Raw genomic sequence first — 16,467 nt, 5'->3', positions numbered from 1 at the left:
GAGAAATGTGGATACACATTTAGAATCAGAAACAAAAAAATCTTCTTTTATGTAATTGCTTTATAATTAAGGCAATTCAGAGAAATACAGTAGTTTCAAATAACTCAATTGAGAAAATGTCAATAGAAAAGTCTAACTATTTTAGACCGGAGATTTATGGTAAATATTTGGAACAAAGAGCATCGTTGTGTTTTAACGCTAAAGTTAATCCCGTGTACTCAGGAATAAGGGAAATCAGGCAGGGAAGCGCAGGACTTCAGGGACCAGGTCTCGACGGGGCACAGCTTATTCCATCCCGTGTGACTCAGCCTCCACGGCTGTGTTTGCATTTCTTAATTTTCAGACGCTGGCCCGTAAATATCCCTAAGGGATTACTGTTTGTCCACCTGCACCTAAGACAGGATTCCACACATAAGATGACCACTCTTGATGATGAAGGGCTGGTGACAGTGATAACAGCAACACAGAGAAGGACAGAGATTTTTAACTTTACCAAAAAATGTGGATGGTGGCAACACAAACATACAAAACCTAATACACTTTGCAAACTTTCCAGGACTAATCTCTGGGAGGTGTTTTAAAAGCTTTGATATTTCTGGGTGACCATATTGTATGACCTTACTTGCAAAGATGCTATGTTGTATGAACAATGATAGCAGCAACTTTCCAGATTATAATGGGCAGCATTTCACAGCCCCCATGTGAGCAAAAATATCCCCAAATGGCTATGTGTTATGCTACCCATCTGAGAACTGTGTTTGGAAACCTGTTCTCCTTTCTTCAGTCGTAAATTCATTAGCATTCCAAACATATATCCTTTGCCTGTAAAGATTTTAATTCGTCATTGATTCATTTTGAAGGAAAACCCATAAGCAGTGCAATGAAAAGCCATAATATTAGAGAGGACATTTGGGATATTCCATTGCTGTAGTGAGCACAGAGGCATATGAAAACAACATTTTCCTCCGGCCTGTTCTCCAAAATTAATTTTTAAGCATCTACACTGTGGGCTTCAGTACCTCAATATCATGTTTATCAGGAATCTCCTGGATCTTTCCTTATGGATTTTTAATGTCGTTTTGGTCATTGTGAAGACAGTTCCAAGAATCATTTGTCCGTATTGTGAAGACGAGTTTGCAAGTGCTGTTAATAATTCCAGAAGGAGACAGATGGAGCCGACCGAAATGTAACGTGCCACAGCTCCCCAGGACAGCTCCCCTGAGGAGCAGGAATAACGAAGAGCAGTATTCTTTCAAAACTTTTTTTTTTCTCATTTAACTTTTCACACGCGTTTGTGAAAAATCTATCCACTCATCAATGTACAGTCTCTAGATAAATTGGGTTTCTTCTGAATTGTGAAAGCATTTGTGAAACAACGTTAACGTTCAATTCTGAATGGTATTGGACACTCACTATTTGATTCCTTTCTTCTGAACGTTTCCAACACCCAAACCCTGTTTGCGCATTAAGCTCCCTTCAGAGCCAGCAAGCAGAACTGTTGTGGTGAAGGAAAAGGTGCCCATGTATTAATTGTCCTAGGTGAACTGTCCCTCAGAAATAACTTAAATCATTTTAGGTGAGAGGAAGGAAATAGAGATTTTATTAACATAGCGAACCTCGATGAAGACACTCTTAAAACTGTCATTAGGCATGCATGAAAGGAGAACTTAATAGCTCCTAATTATTTTATTTCAATTAGCATTTTACTGGCGTGCATATCTGTTCATCTTGAGAATAAGTTCTTTTGAATAATTATTTTAATAAACACAAAATTCAGCAGGACTTGGAGGAATTGGGGCATTTTTTCTCTTTTTTCTGAGTATGAATTCCTAGACTCACTGATATTGGCCATGGTAGAGCATTAAATCAGTATTTTTCTGCTAATGTTTCTTGCAAATAATTATTCTACAATAATAACTTATTGGAGGCCTTCTACATGCCGGGAACTCTTTGAGGTACTAAGGACATAGCAGTCTTCACAACGCCATGATTCTTTCTTGCACAGAACACAGAGCTTAGAGAAAGAAATGGTGTTAAAACAATCACAGTAGTCAACATATAATTAGAAACTGGGTATCATCTGATTGGAGGAGGACCAGGTAACCTTTCCTTGAGTGAAAGCAACCGCTGAGTAGAGATCTGAACCAATGAGATCAGAGAGATCTGGACCAATGAGATCAGAGAGATCTGGACCAACGGCCAAGCACTTGGCAAGTGAAGGCCGAGGCTTAGTTTGCCCCAGAGACAGATGCTATGTAATGTGACTGACTGTGCTGATTTTTGCTCTATCATGTATGATCACCTTCAGAAATTTCCCATATTTTACCTCAGACAATCCTTGTTCCACTTTATTAATCAGCTTCATGGAAGAGAAACTCTGGAGCATAGAGTATCAAATGATATCAGAGAAATTACTCTCCTTCACTTTAGGATCAAGAAAACAGGCACAGAAGAAAATTAAGGTGATTTCTCAAAAGTCAGCCCAAAAAGTTATTAGAAGAGTTAGACCTGATATCCAATTATCTTCTTAAAAAAGGAAAACAAATGTACAAACAAAAAACACATGAGCAAATTTTTTTATTTTTCCTTGAAATCATTTTTTTTTCCCAAAGAAGAAAAGCCTTCATTTTCCCAATAGATCTATGTAGATGGATGTTCATATAACAGTGTTTTCTAAGTGGATTAATATTCAAAAAGAGCTCTTTCTTAAAATGAAATTATTCAGTGGCCAAATAAGTGTTGGAAAACCTCATTCAATATTCCTGTCTTGGAGAAATCACATAATTGGAGTATATTGAGAATTTTGAGAAATGCTACAGGAAGAAAGCTGATTTTCAACTAAATATTTCTCAAGCATGTTAAGATACAAGGACATTTGCATCATAGAACATCTGTAACTCTTAATTCATTCTACATCTTTTTTTTCAGCTCTCATGAGGTGCCCATCATTATTGTAAGTACTTGAGGTTACAGCAAGGAAAAGAGTAGCAAACTCTCCCAACCTCATGTACTCATATTCTGGTGCAGGACACAGGTACACAAGAAACACGCTCAAGAACAGCAGGGTGGTGGCAAGGGCTCTGCAGATAACCTGAATTCATGTGGAACCAGTATTGACCTATCTCATTCTGGCTCTATAGGTTGAGCCTTGAAAGTTCTCTGAAGGGGTGTGGTTTGACTGAGCTCTGAATAACCAGGAAGACCTGGTTATGGAAAGGTGATTGTAGAATAAGTGAAGTAACTCAGGAATGGAAAACCAAACATCGTATGTTCTCACTCATATGTGGGAGCTAAGCTATGAGGATGCAAAGGCGTAAGAAGGATACAATGGACTATGAGGACTTGGGGAAAAAGTGAAAGGAGGGCGAGGGATAGAAGACAACAAATACGATGCAGTGTACACTGCTCGAGTGATGAGTGCACCAGGTTCTCATAAATCTCTGCTAAAAAAACTTGCTCATGCAACCAAATACTGCCTATACCCCAATAATTTATGGAAAAAGAAAGGTGATTGTAGACAGAGGAAACAGCTGGGGTAAAAACTCTAGGGAACTTGGTTGCCATATGTGAGAAACAGAAAGAAGACCAATGTGGTGAAGTAATGGGTGAGCTGAAGGCCACTACAGTGAACATGGGGTTGCTGATATGAGACGGGGCTAGAGATAAGACAAAGTCTCATAGGGTTTTGCAATCAAGAGTGATGCCTGAGGCTGTAACTTGAGGTGCAGTGGGAGAATGCTTGAGAGGAAGTGACAGGATCTCACTGATGTTTAGTAAGATATCTCTGATTAGGGTTGCAGAAGGACTCCAAAGTAGGGAGGCCAATAAGCAACCTGAAAAGAGGTCCACAGAAGGATGACGACAGCTTGGATTGAAATAGGTGTGACAATGACTAGAATTGGGATAGGAAGAAATGGAAGAGAATTGTTGAATGCTTTGCAGAGAGAGTCAACACGACAAGTTCTGTAAGACACAAGAAGGTGGAAAAAGGAGAGAAATTGTAGATAGTGTTTGGGAAACACTGATGAAGATCAAGTGATTTTCTCTGTTCACGTTGGTTTTTATATATTTCATTCTTTTTGTATTCCAAGTCAGAAGCTGTTGCAATATGACAATATGGTAATGCGATTTCCTCAAAACTAAATATTCTGTGAAAATCCTAACAGATTCTTAATTATAGATTCATTATACTTAAGTGAAAGCTGAGACAGGTGTTCAAAACTGAAAATAAGCATGTTTGGAAGAGCCATCAGAACTTACATAGCATTGTCATTTATTTTTCATGACAGCAAGAGTGTCTTTTCCAGCCAGGAATGTCAAGGATTGCGTACTGGTTAAAGTTGGATTGTCTTTGTAAATGTTAAGTGACTTTCAATTAGGATGTTCCCAGGTTCTGCCATATGGGCTATTAACATGCTGTATAGGATGTAATTAAACTCTGTTTGGCGTAACTTTTTGCTCATTGAAGTGGAGTATATCACACACAAAACCATATAGTTGTAAAGTCTTGCCATGCATGAGGATGTTTCTGTTTATATTAAGATGGCAATTTGGATAGCAATGTCAGAATAGATACTTTATTTTCTGTTTTAAATAATGCTTACTATATTGTTTACTTTGAGTGAGCCCATGGGGATGAAACTTCATCAGAAGTGCTGTTCTGTGACATGCACTGTGAGTAATTAGTGGACTGACTTTTACAGTGTCATATTTGTGTAACTGGCAATAATTTATAGGACAGTCTTTTCCCATTCCACTATTCATTATTGCATAGTGAAGAAGTACAATGATGTGGATGGAATAAATCCTGACAAAACTCACAATCAAGTCAATAAATTGACTTTCAAAAATGATGTTTTATTCGAAGAGGTTTTTATAGAAAGATTAGTTCCATATGAATAGTTCATTTCATTGATGTAATTGAAATTTTATCTTGGGCTTTGATCTAGCAGAAAACATTTCAGGAATATGACAGTACCTTGGGGAAACCTAGATTTCACAGAGGAATTATGAGTTAAAAATCACGTCGTGAAAGACCAGACAGGTTTTGCACTATTGAAGTATTTGCTTAATAACATGTGTTTATTTTTCCAACTGTATATATTTGATATCTAAGTACAGGTGGTACTGAAAGAGATTGTCTTTTAAATTATTGTCTATAGTTATTATTTATCTTTAATTCTTTTTATATAGAGCCCTTGATTCTAACCACATGTGGTTCAAATATAACATTGCGAGGATATGTGTGCTTTATTTCAGCTATTGATGAAAAAGTTGGTATGAAAGACAAGTTTGTCCCTACTCTTTGGGAGAATATGTAATACCTCAAGAACAAAAGAACATAAGTACATTAAGGTTCTAAACTGTGTCAGCAGATGTAGGGTTTCTTCTTTTACAGTTTCCACATCTGAAGTAGAGAAGATACTGTTTCTTGGCTGGGCTTGGTGGCTCATGCCTATAATGTCAACACTTCAAAAGGCCAAGATGGGAGGATCACTTCACATCAGGAGTTCAAGACCAGCTTGGGCAACATAGCAAGACACTCTCTCTATAAACTATATTTTAAAAAATAGCTAGGCACATGCCTGTAGTTTCAGCTACTCAGGAGGCTGAGGTGGGAGAATTGGTTGAACTCTGGAGGTCGAGGCTGCAGTGAGCTGTTATTACACAACAACACTCCAGCCTGCATGACAGAGTGAGACCTCGTCTCAAAAAAATACATTAAAATTAAAAATAAGTAAATAAAAATATGTTCAGTGCTTGTAAGTGAGTTCTCCTAAGGATACTAAGCACAAACTCTTCCTTTGAAAATAAAGAAATTATCAAGAACCAAGTCAGAGTTGATTCATCAAAACCCATGACCGAGTTGCAGATACACAAAGAATCTAGACGTAATACTTGGCAGAAGGGAACCAAGAGGAAAGCTGGCCTGCGCCAGTGGTGAATCTTAACCCAGAGGGAGGCGCTCACATCAGCCGGGACTTGGAAGACAGAACATCTGAAAATGTGGTTCTGGAAGAGCTTTCATGGTACCCCTGCCTAGGAGATGTAAAGGGGCTGCTATAGGCAGGGAGGAAGGGAAGCCCAGGAAGGACTGTCTCCCTAATAAATAGTGTCTTATGATCAGTTGTCTTGGGAACTGTCTCAGAATTTGCATCAGAGGCGATTTTCAAACCCAATCAATTCTTTTAGCTCATTTCAAGCCCCCAGTTAAGACAATCTCAACGTCCTTCATTACCCTGGGTGGTATTTTTGGGTGACCCCGGCCTTGCCTGACCACACACATCACTTCATCTTTCTAGCAACTGTGTCCAGCTCCACCATGAAAGCCTCCACAGGGCTTTCAACTCCGTCGAAACCTCATCACTTTGATGTATTCATTCTCCATGTGAGTTCCCCGCTGGTGGCCGGTTTATTGTTACAGAAGCGTAGTTGTATATAGCTTGGGTGTTACAAAAGATTTTATGTCTATGCAGGCCTCCAGTTGAAAGACAACATGTTGATCTTTGAAAAAGGCAGATGAATAAAGGGATAAAGAATACGATCCTGCTGAAAGCCAAGTTAAAACGATGCATTGAGTCTTAACTCGGAATTTATCAAAATGAATTTTTACCTGTATGTCTGATTTTGTCATGATGATTTCTGATCTTACCCTAGTGTGCAGCTGGTCTCAATTATATGTCTATTTCATATTAAAATGGAGTTTAAAGTCTTTAAATTCCATATCATCTGGACTAAGCCTGAATATAGTCTACATTTCCACAGTTCATATGGCCCCCAGTCGCCTCCTGGTTGCTTCAGTGGAAATTTTCCTTAAGTAGCTACGATGTCTTTGAGGGAGCTCTTGAGCCTAGAGAGTAAATCCAGGCCTCAGTCGCGTTCAGCTGTTGTGTTTTATTTCCTAAGCACCAACTGTACTCTCTTCTATTAATCCCTTCCCCTCACTCTTCCAAGTAATAAAACACGACCCTCAGCCCCACACCCTTGTACCTGTCCCTGCACTCCACTGCAGAGTTTTCTTCTCAAGGGCTTTTTGTTTCTTTTTAATCTCAGCTCACTGCAACCCCCACCTCCCAGTTTCAAGGGATTCTCCTGCCTCATCCTCCCAAGTAGCTGGGATTACAGGTACCCACCACCATGGCCAGCTAATTTTGTATTTTTAGTCCAGACAAGGTTTCACCATGTTTGCCAGGCTGGTCTTGAACTCCTGACCTCCAGTGATCCACCTGCCACGGTCTCCCAAAGTGTTGAGATTGCAGATGTGAGCCACCGCGCCCGGCCTCTCAAGGGCTCTTGATGGGACTTTGGATTCACTGATTTTATGACACTCCTTCAGTGAATCCACACACTAACCCCCCACCTACAGCTTCTGGGAAAGAGAATGCGAAATCTCCCCTGGGGTTCCTTCCAAATCATCTTCCTCGAAAATGCCTGGCCTGGAGAAATAAAACACACATACCCGGAAGCCCTCATCACAGTGGAACCTCCCTAAATATGAAAGAGTGCTAGCATTTTTATACAACATTTTGTATTTAATAATTTTAAAAAGAAGTGTTTACTATTAAACAACAGTTTTAAAAATCAGATTAATCACTATTGCTCTTTTTGTGGTGTTAGATTAACAGCACTGAAATCTTTACAATTCTCATTTTATTAAAGCCTGTGTCAGGTTTTAATTGAAACCTGGTGTCATTTTGTTGAAATCATTTATTCAGTTTTGCTCATCCAACAGTTTAGATCTTAGAGCTCTGCTGTCCAATATATTGTGAGCCACCAATGTGAGCCACAGCTCATTTTCATTATCTAGTAGCCAAATTAAAAGGAGTAAAAAGATACAGGTAAAATTAATTTTAATATACATCATTAACCCAATATATAACAAATGCTATTTCAGCACATAATCAATAGAAAAACATTAATAAAAATATTTTACATTATGTTTTTCCTGTGAAGTCATAGAAACGCATTCCATATTTTGCCCTTGCAGTGCATGTTAATTCAGACTTATCATACATTAAGTGTATAGTGGCTGCCTGTGGCTAGTGGATAATGTATGAGATACTGCGCTTAGGGGACAGAGGTGCAGAATGAAAAGTTTCACAAGATTGTATAATGTCTATCCATCTTTCCCACTGGGAGCTTTACCACTCCGAGCTTTGGGAGGGAAATCGCTGTCATTTGAAAAACTTCGCACATAGTACCTAAAAACCTCTCAGTATTCCTAGGCTGTTGTGCCCGTTTGCTAACATGGAATTAAGGAAAGGAGTCAGCAGGTTTTTTTTTTTGGAATTTCTTTTTCGGATAAATCAACAACTCTGTCTGGGTAAATTAGGCATCGTCTCCAAAGCTATAGATATTTCCATTGAAATGTTTTACTCGGCTGCTGAATGAGATATTTCTTCAGACATAGCATGAGGAGACTAATTTCACTGTGACATTTTTATTTTCCACAAATCACCCAATACCAGGATGAAGACTGAGATATCAGACTTTGGGCAAAGGGAAAATTCAGTTACAGTGACTGGAAGAATAAAAATTATTAGATTTAAAAACTCTTTGAAAACTAAATTATTTGATGTGTTTGTATAAAATTACCAGAGATGTAAAGGTAGAATAAGAAACAAATATTTTATCCTTACAACAAAACTGAGAATTAGACAACTATTTAAATTAAATGAACTTAAAGATTTTAAAAATTACCATCTTTATGATCAAGTCATTTTTCACATGTTTATGTTAAACTGATCAAGACTGACAAAAATATTTGAAAGAAAAACATATAAGTTTATTTTTGTTAAAAAAAGTTTTTTGATTCAAGCATAAGTTAAATAGTTCAAACATATATCCATTGCATAAAAAGTGTAAATGATTTTATAGTTTTAAGTTATACATTATTTTTATAAAAATGTTATTTCATTCAAGCATAAGTGGTTCAAATATATATCCATTGCATTATAATTGTAATTTATTTATTAAGTTATACTTTATTTCTATAACAAAGTTATTTGATTTAAGCATAAGCTAAATGGTTCAAAAATACATTCATTGCATAAAAATTGCAAATGTTTTATACCTCCTTTCCTAAATGTTTGCATAAGAAATATCATCTCTTGTCTTGAAATCTAAGAATATTTAACTTTCCTTTAAATAATGCAACCAGGATTAAAAATGAGAGCACTGAGTCCCTGTTACACATACAAAAGATGGTTTGCAGGAGAAAGGGATTCTAGACATTTTCGGGCAAAACTGAATTAGTTGGAAGTTCTCAGCTATTTTATTTATTTATTTTTGACCTAAACTAATAACACACCAATATTGCAAACCGTGAGTTCTCTGATGTAGTAAAGGTAAATAAAGAAGCTATAAAGACACAAGCCACAGTTTATATCTTTGGGATGACAATCATTTGTATGAAAGGGCCATGAGATCACAGGTAATTTATTCCTCTTGAAATCTCTTCCATGACCATGGGGAAATCATAAACTACTGATGCTGAATTATGTTTTCAGCTGACTCGGCCTTCATAACCAAAGCGAACCTGGGCAATATACTAAAAAAGTTGATTCAACTTTTGTTTAGCCCAGTAATAGAATACCAGTAAGTCTTTACTTACTAGCTCTGCACGGTGAGTTACTCTAGTACTAATTTAGACACATGAAATTCTAAATACCACATGCATAGCTCATTTTATGTGCCTACTAAAAAAAATAAGCCTATAGTTCGGTTCCACAAATCCACTACCCATCCTTTCTTTATTCTCAACAAACCTGTATTTCCAGTTTGGTGCCAAACAAAACCCAAAGGACTTTAGGGTGTCCCCTGCCCAGGAGGAAGTCATTGTGGTGACTGTGAAGCTGGGAAGACATAAACGAAGACGGAATGGAATGAAGCAAGGGCAGGTAGTGGGTGAAGGAAGGTGATGCCCAGAGAAAAAAGTTACCAGTAAACCCATGAGCTGATAGAGGAGGAAGCAAAGAGTTGCCTGTTGGGGAAGACATTAATTAACTTTACTGTGCATGAGTACCTAGCAGCTCGTGTCTGAAATGTCCATCCTAAAATTACAGTGAGGAATACCCATTATTATTTGTAGCATTGTTCTTTTTCTTGATGTTCAAACTAAACAATACCCAAGGTTTCAGATTCTTTCTACTGCTTGCCTCGTAGATACAGTTAACGACTTTTAATGTATTTGATGTCAAGATTTCAGGGATATTTACAACACCTGTTCTTTCCCCTAGACACAAACTCTTACAAGGGTAAATGTCTCTATAAGGGATGCTTCCAGTGGCTAAGTGGTGAAAGCAGACACATGGCACGGTGTGTAGTCAAGGAATGAAGTGACTAGCAGCACTTGAATGATTCAAGGGATGGCTCCGAAAGGAGAATTTTTGTCTTTGTTCTTAAATGACAAAAATTGTCCAGAAAAATCGTGGAGAAAACATAGGACATTTCAGGAAGAGTTAACAGCATGGGCCAAAAGGCAGAGATGTGAGACCACATGGTGTTCTAATGAACTGTGATGCGGTCGTTGTATTACAACCAGAGCAAAAAGTGTGAAGGGAAACATGAGAGAAGGGCCTGGAAATGACAGAAAACCTCTCCATGTTATCTCCATCGTGTCCAGCTTCTCGAAGCACAGACTAACTTTGTTTCTCCCATTAAACTTTTTTTTTTTTTGAGACAGTCTCACTCTGTCACACAGGCTAGAGTGCAGTGGCACGATTTCAACTCACTGCAACCTCCCGCTCCTGGGTTCAAGCAATTCTCCTGCCTCAGCCTCCTGAGTAGCTGGGATTACAGGCGTGCGCCACCATGCCCGGCTAATTTTTGTATTCTTAGTAGAGACGGGGTTTCACCACGTTGGCCAGGCTGGTCTCGAACTCCTGACCTCAGTGATCCACCTGCCTCGGCCTTTCAAAGTGCTAGGATTACAGGCGTGAGCCTCTGCACCCAGCTCCTACCAGACTTTAATGGAGCCAAAAATTTCCTATCATCTAGTGGCATTGTAGCCATATAATTATGCATCATAGCAGAATGCATAATCCACATGTGCATGTGTGCGGTGATGCTGCAGTATGCAAAGCTGCGCTGCCAGTCTTAGACGAGTCTCGCATATCCACTTATGTACAGTACGTAATACTTGAGAATAATCATAGATGACTGTGTTGCTGGTTAATGTATTTCCTATACTCTTGATTGTTATTTTAGTGTGTACTCCTTCTGCTTTTAAAAAAGTTAATTTAGGGATGGGCGCAGTGGCTGACACCTGTAATCCCAGCAGTTTGGGAGGCTGAGGGGGTTGGATCACCTGAGGTCAGGAGTTTGAGACCAGCCTGGCTTACATGGTGAAACCCTGTTTCCACTAAAAATACAAGGAAGTAGCCAGGCGTGGTGATGGGCACCTGTAATCCCAGCTACTTGGGAGGCTGAGGCAGGAGAATCGCTTGAACCTGGGAGGCAGAGGTTGCAGTGAACCAAGATCGTGCCGTTGCACTCCAGCTTGGGCAACAAAAGCAAAACTCTGGCTCAAAAATTAAAAAAAAGTTAGAACACCTTCAGGCAGGTCCTTAAGGAGATGTTCAGAAGAAGGCATTGTTGCCTATAATCCCAGCACTTTGGGAGGCCGAAGTGGGCAGATCACCTGAGGTCAGGAGTTGGAGATCAGCCTGGCCAACATGAGGAAACCCCGTCACTAAAACAAAACAAAACAAAATACAAAAATTTGCCGGGTGTGGTGGCACATGCCTGTAGTCTCAGCTACTCAGGAGGCTACGGCAGGAGAATAGCTTGAACCTGGGAGGCAGAGGTTACAGTGAGCCAAGATTACGCCACTGCACTCCAACCTGAACGAGAGAGCAAGACTCCATCTCAAAACAAACAACAACAACAAAAACAGCAACACAACAACAAACAGAAGAAGAAGGCATTGTTATCATAGGAGATGTCGGTTGCATGTGTGCCGTTGACCCTGACAACCTTCCAGTGGGACAAGATGTGAAGTTGGAACACAGTGATATTGATTGTCCTGACCCTGTGTAGGCCTAAGCTAATGTATACGACTCACTTTTAGTCCTCCTTTGGTACTCAGTTCAAATGCCATATATCCCAGTTCAAATGCCATATATCTAAGAGGAACTCCTCTTAGATCACTGTGTCCTATTCTGAGCTCACATATCCTACACGGATTTCTACCTTCCCATGTGCCACATGGTCTGGGAAGTGTGTTTACACGGCTGGCCCCTGACCTCAGCAAACATATGGTTTACATATAGCATCCAGCACTTTGCAGAGAGCACTTCATACAAGACGTTCAAATTAAACTGACCAGGGTCAAGATCATACAGCAGCACATCTGTCCCTGAAGTAAACGAAGAATCACTGAGCGTCTTACGTGGAAATGTGCTCGAATGAGATTTCTCTATCTGTGAAGATGACCATGATGTTCAAGTGGAAAGTAGGTTGAAGGGATTCAAGTCTGGAGACAGCAGTTAAGGAAATGAGATGAATTATTCAAGGGAGAGGCGAGGCTATGCCGTATCGAGTACACTCTGCCTCTATTATAGCACTCTGGATCCCTGCTCGGTTTAATTTACCCCCTTTCAAAATCACCGTCAGGCCAGGTGCGATGGGTCACGCCTGTAATCTCAGTACTTTGGGAGGCCGAGGCAAAAGGATTGCTTGCATCTCTACAAAAATTTTTTAAATTAGCCAATCATGGTACCACATGTGCCTGTAGTCCCAGTTTCCCAGGAGGCTGAGACTGGAGGGTCACCTAAGAGCCCCAGGAGGCCGAGGCTGCAGTGAATTGTGATCGCTGCACTGCGCGCCAGCCTGGGTGACAAAGTGGGATCCTGTCTCTCTCTCTCTCTCTCTCTCTATATATATATATATGTGTGTGTGTGTGTGTGTGTGTATATACATGTATGTATGTGTGTATATGTGTATATATGTTACACATGTTAGCATTTATGTGTGTGTGTGTGTGTGTTTGTGTGTGTGTAAAAATCGCCTTAACTTTTTGAGCTCCAACATTCTTTGGAGAATAGAAAGAGCAGTGCCACTGAAGATTGAAGTTGAAGTTGGAAGCACTTCTACTTCCAACTTTCTCTACCTTATTGACGAAATATTAATCTAAACTTGACTTTCTAGAGCAAAACAAAGAGGGTGGCTATCATGATAAAATGAAATGATATAAATCTCCTACCTGAAATGGTATAAATCTCCTACCTGTTACTCTCTAATCTCTTCATAGCTTCCTGTGACTTATTCATGAGGTGAGAAGTTCCTTATAACTGAAAGGTAGAAAGCAGAGGTGCTTGATTACACAACCCAAAGGGGGTTGTCCGTAGTGTTAACCTGGGAGACATTGAGCCTCACCGTGGGCGGATTAATCCTCTGATGTCAGATTCCTTTCCACCTCCCAGGCCAGCAAATCTTTCCCCAATCTCTTCCTACAATCTTCTCTCCACTCTGCCTGAAGATATGAAGCTGTGCCATTTTCCTACAAACAGCAAATGTTTTACTGTCAATCTGGATGTCAAAAGAGAGTGATAAATCATTGATATCAGCTTTCTCCCCCTCTTTTGAAGTTTGTCAACTACCAAACCCTTATCAGAAGGGTGTGAGTGTGAGTGAGTGTGGGCACGTGTGGTGGTCTTGCTTTCACGTTTGCAGGAGGGAAGTGTGAGCACGGCTGTTGAATCATGCAAGGGATCTTGTCATTCACAGTAGTTAAACAGTGACTCAAAGGGAAAGAGGGACGTAGGTTGGGTGTTTTGGGTTTGTGCCAGGTGTGTTTTATCACCATCTGTTTTGATCAAACTCCTCTGGTTGTATTTGCCATCTCACTTGCTGTGTTGACTGCCATTTCTTCAGAAGGTCATCGTTGCTGTCATTAGAGGATGCTAGGTCCCTTGCTGTGAGGACCCACGGGACCCTGTTTCTCCCTTTTCTAGCATTTTCATACTTGCACTTTCCTCATATCTTCATGCTGGCCAGTCTGCTGTCTTCTTGGGGTAAGCCTACCCTGGTCTAATCTGCAGTTGTATCTCTGGTGCCTAACAAAGCATTTAGCACATGCATTGAGCTCACTGGATAGCTGATCCATGAGGAGTTAATTAAGAATAATTGTTTTCTGAAACTCAGACTTCCCTCCAAGGGTACACATTTGGAAACCTTAGGAAGGGCTTTAGCTCTCTCACATGAGGGAGTTTCTTTGGAACATGTGTATGTTCTTCTCTCCCATTACACCCTGTGGCTCTGAATAGAGAGGGTGAGGCACCCGTGCTGCGTGGACCCTGGGGCTGCATCTTGGGGTAGGCTATGCATTTTCATGGAGGAGCAGCTGTGGAGGGGGTGTGGTCAGTAAGGAAGCACTCCCCTTAGCTGACACTCTCTTTGGTTACTGGGTTCTCAGGAGCCCTGAGGAGCCTCTCAGGGAATAGCATGGTGACAGGCTGGCTGAGCCCGGACCTCCATGCCTGCCTCAAGCCAAATAGAACTAGAGTCGTGCTTTGGGCTTCAGTGGAAGGTTTTAAAATAAAGTAAAAATGTGCTTTTTCTTCAAACACAAGTAAGTATACCAAAGATACCAAAAGAACCCACTTAGCTAATACCAGCTTTTTGTCTGATAGTTAGCAGGACTGACTCTGCATCTTAGCGTGAAAGTCCTGAGTGTGAAGCCGTGAAGGGCATGCTCCAGACACAGGGAGAGCTGGGCTTGGGGTGGCCAGATGCATGTGCTTATTAAACATTCGTAACTTTGGTCTGCACTGGGGCTTTGGAAGACCTCTGTGTCTGGAAGTTATTTCCCCTTAACTCTTTATTCTGAAACTCGGTGTACCTTCTGAGAGTAGAGAAGTGGAAAGTTCCATTAAAGAAGAGCTTTAAGTTTTAAAACATGGGAGCGTTTTCCTAAAATGCCAGATGAATATTACCTCTAACTGTTCTGTGACTCTAAGTGAAGAAGATGGACATGCACGGTGGCTCACGCCTGTAATCCCAGCACTTTGGGAGGCCAAGGTGGGTGGATCACAAAGTCAGGAGATTGAGACCATCGTGGCTAATGAGGTGAAACCCCGTCTGTACCAAAAATACAAAAATTAGCTGGGCATGTTGGCGCCTGCTTGTAGTCCCAGCTACTTGGGAAGCTGAGGCAGAAGAATCACTTGAACCTGGTAGGAGGAGGTTGCAGTGAGCCAAGATCACACCACGACACTCCAGCCTGGGCAACAGAGCAAGACTCAATCTCCAAAACAAACAAACAAGCAAACAAACCCAGATGATATGATCACTTATTTGGAGATCCTTTCCAGAGTGGACAATTGGCCGTTTTCATTGAGGAGGGAGAGGGGTGGTCTGTTTGTACCCAAGGAACACATGTCCCTTCATCATGGAAAGCTCTCTAGAAGATCTTCATGTCTCTTTTCCAGAGACCTCATCTCAACAGACTGTCTTCCTTCACCCTGTTTCTTTCTCTCTTGTCATCTCCTAAAATTGTTTTTTCTTTACAACACAATGAGAAGCATGGTTTGAACCTGTTTAATCATTTATTTGTTGGTTTATCTTTCTCTTGATTTACTGCCTAGAATAGTAGAATAGGGAGGACCATATAGAATTTATGAGGTGTGGAAAGTGAAATATATAGTGCCCTCTTACTCCTGAGAAATGTGTTCCAAGACCCCTGGTAGACACCTGAAACCACAAACAGTACCAAACCCTGTATACAGTATGCCATATTTTTAAAAAATTATGGATACATATTAGGTATGCATATTTTCAAGGTTCGGGTGATAATTTAATACATTCCCATGATTTGTAAAGGTAAAATCAGCGTAACTGAGATATCCATCGTCTTAAATATTTTTTTTCCTTTATATTAGAAACATCCAAATTATTCTCTTCTGTTTGGTACATTATTGTGAACTGTAGTCACCCTACTCATCTGTTAAACACTTGGCCTTATTTCTTCCATTAACCTGTATATTTGTACTTATTAACTGCACATAAACATCTATGAGGAAGTTTAATTTATAAATTAGACACAGTAAGAGATTAATAACAACAGCTACTAACACAAGAGAACAATGATAACTATATGCAATAATAAAAGTTACATGAATGTGGTCTGCTTCTCCATCTTTCTCTCAAAATAGCTTTTCCTGCTGTCCTCACTTATTTTCTGACAATGGCTAACTGTGGGTAGCTGAAAACACAGCAAGGGAAACTGCAGAGAATGAGGAACAACTGTCCAGTTTAATGCGGAGGAAATGAATGCACAGTAACCAGGATCGAATGTAACGCGTGTCCTTCTGTATGAAAAGTCGTGATTCTCCCAGATGCAGAGAGCACAGAAGGAAGGTTTTTATCCAGTCTTGTTTTCTTTGAGACGGAGCCTGTGATTCTTGTGTTATTATAGATGGAGACCTAAAGGTGCGGGCAGGCTTGTCAGGAAGGCACCATTTTCCT

The 16,467-nt window shown here is 40.2% G+C and overlaps 1 protein-coding gene across 2 annotated transcripts in view; it reads left to right on the top strand.

The window, feature by feature from the left end:
* Positions 1-16,467, top strand: part of CSMD1 (CUB and Sushi multiple domains 1) — a 1,948,922-nt gene that overhangs the window by 1,074,827 nt on the left and 857,628 nt on the right. The gene's annotated exons all lie outside the window — the stretch shown is intronic.

This window comes from Chlorocebus sabaeus, chromosome 8 (assembly GCF_047675955.1).
Source record: "Chlorocebus sabaeus isolate Y175 chromosome 8, mChlSab1.0.hap1, whole genome shotgun sequence".
In the NCBI taxonomy this organism is placed as follows: domain Eukaryota; kingdom Metazoa; phylum Chordata; class Mammalia; order Primates; family Cercopithecidae; genus Chlorocebus; species Chlorocebus sabaeus.
The sequence above is the reverse complement of the archived record's forward strand: the minus strand, read 5'-3'. Positions and strand labels throughout refer to the sequence as shown.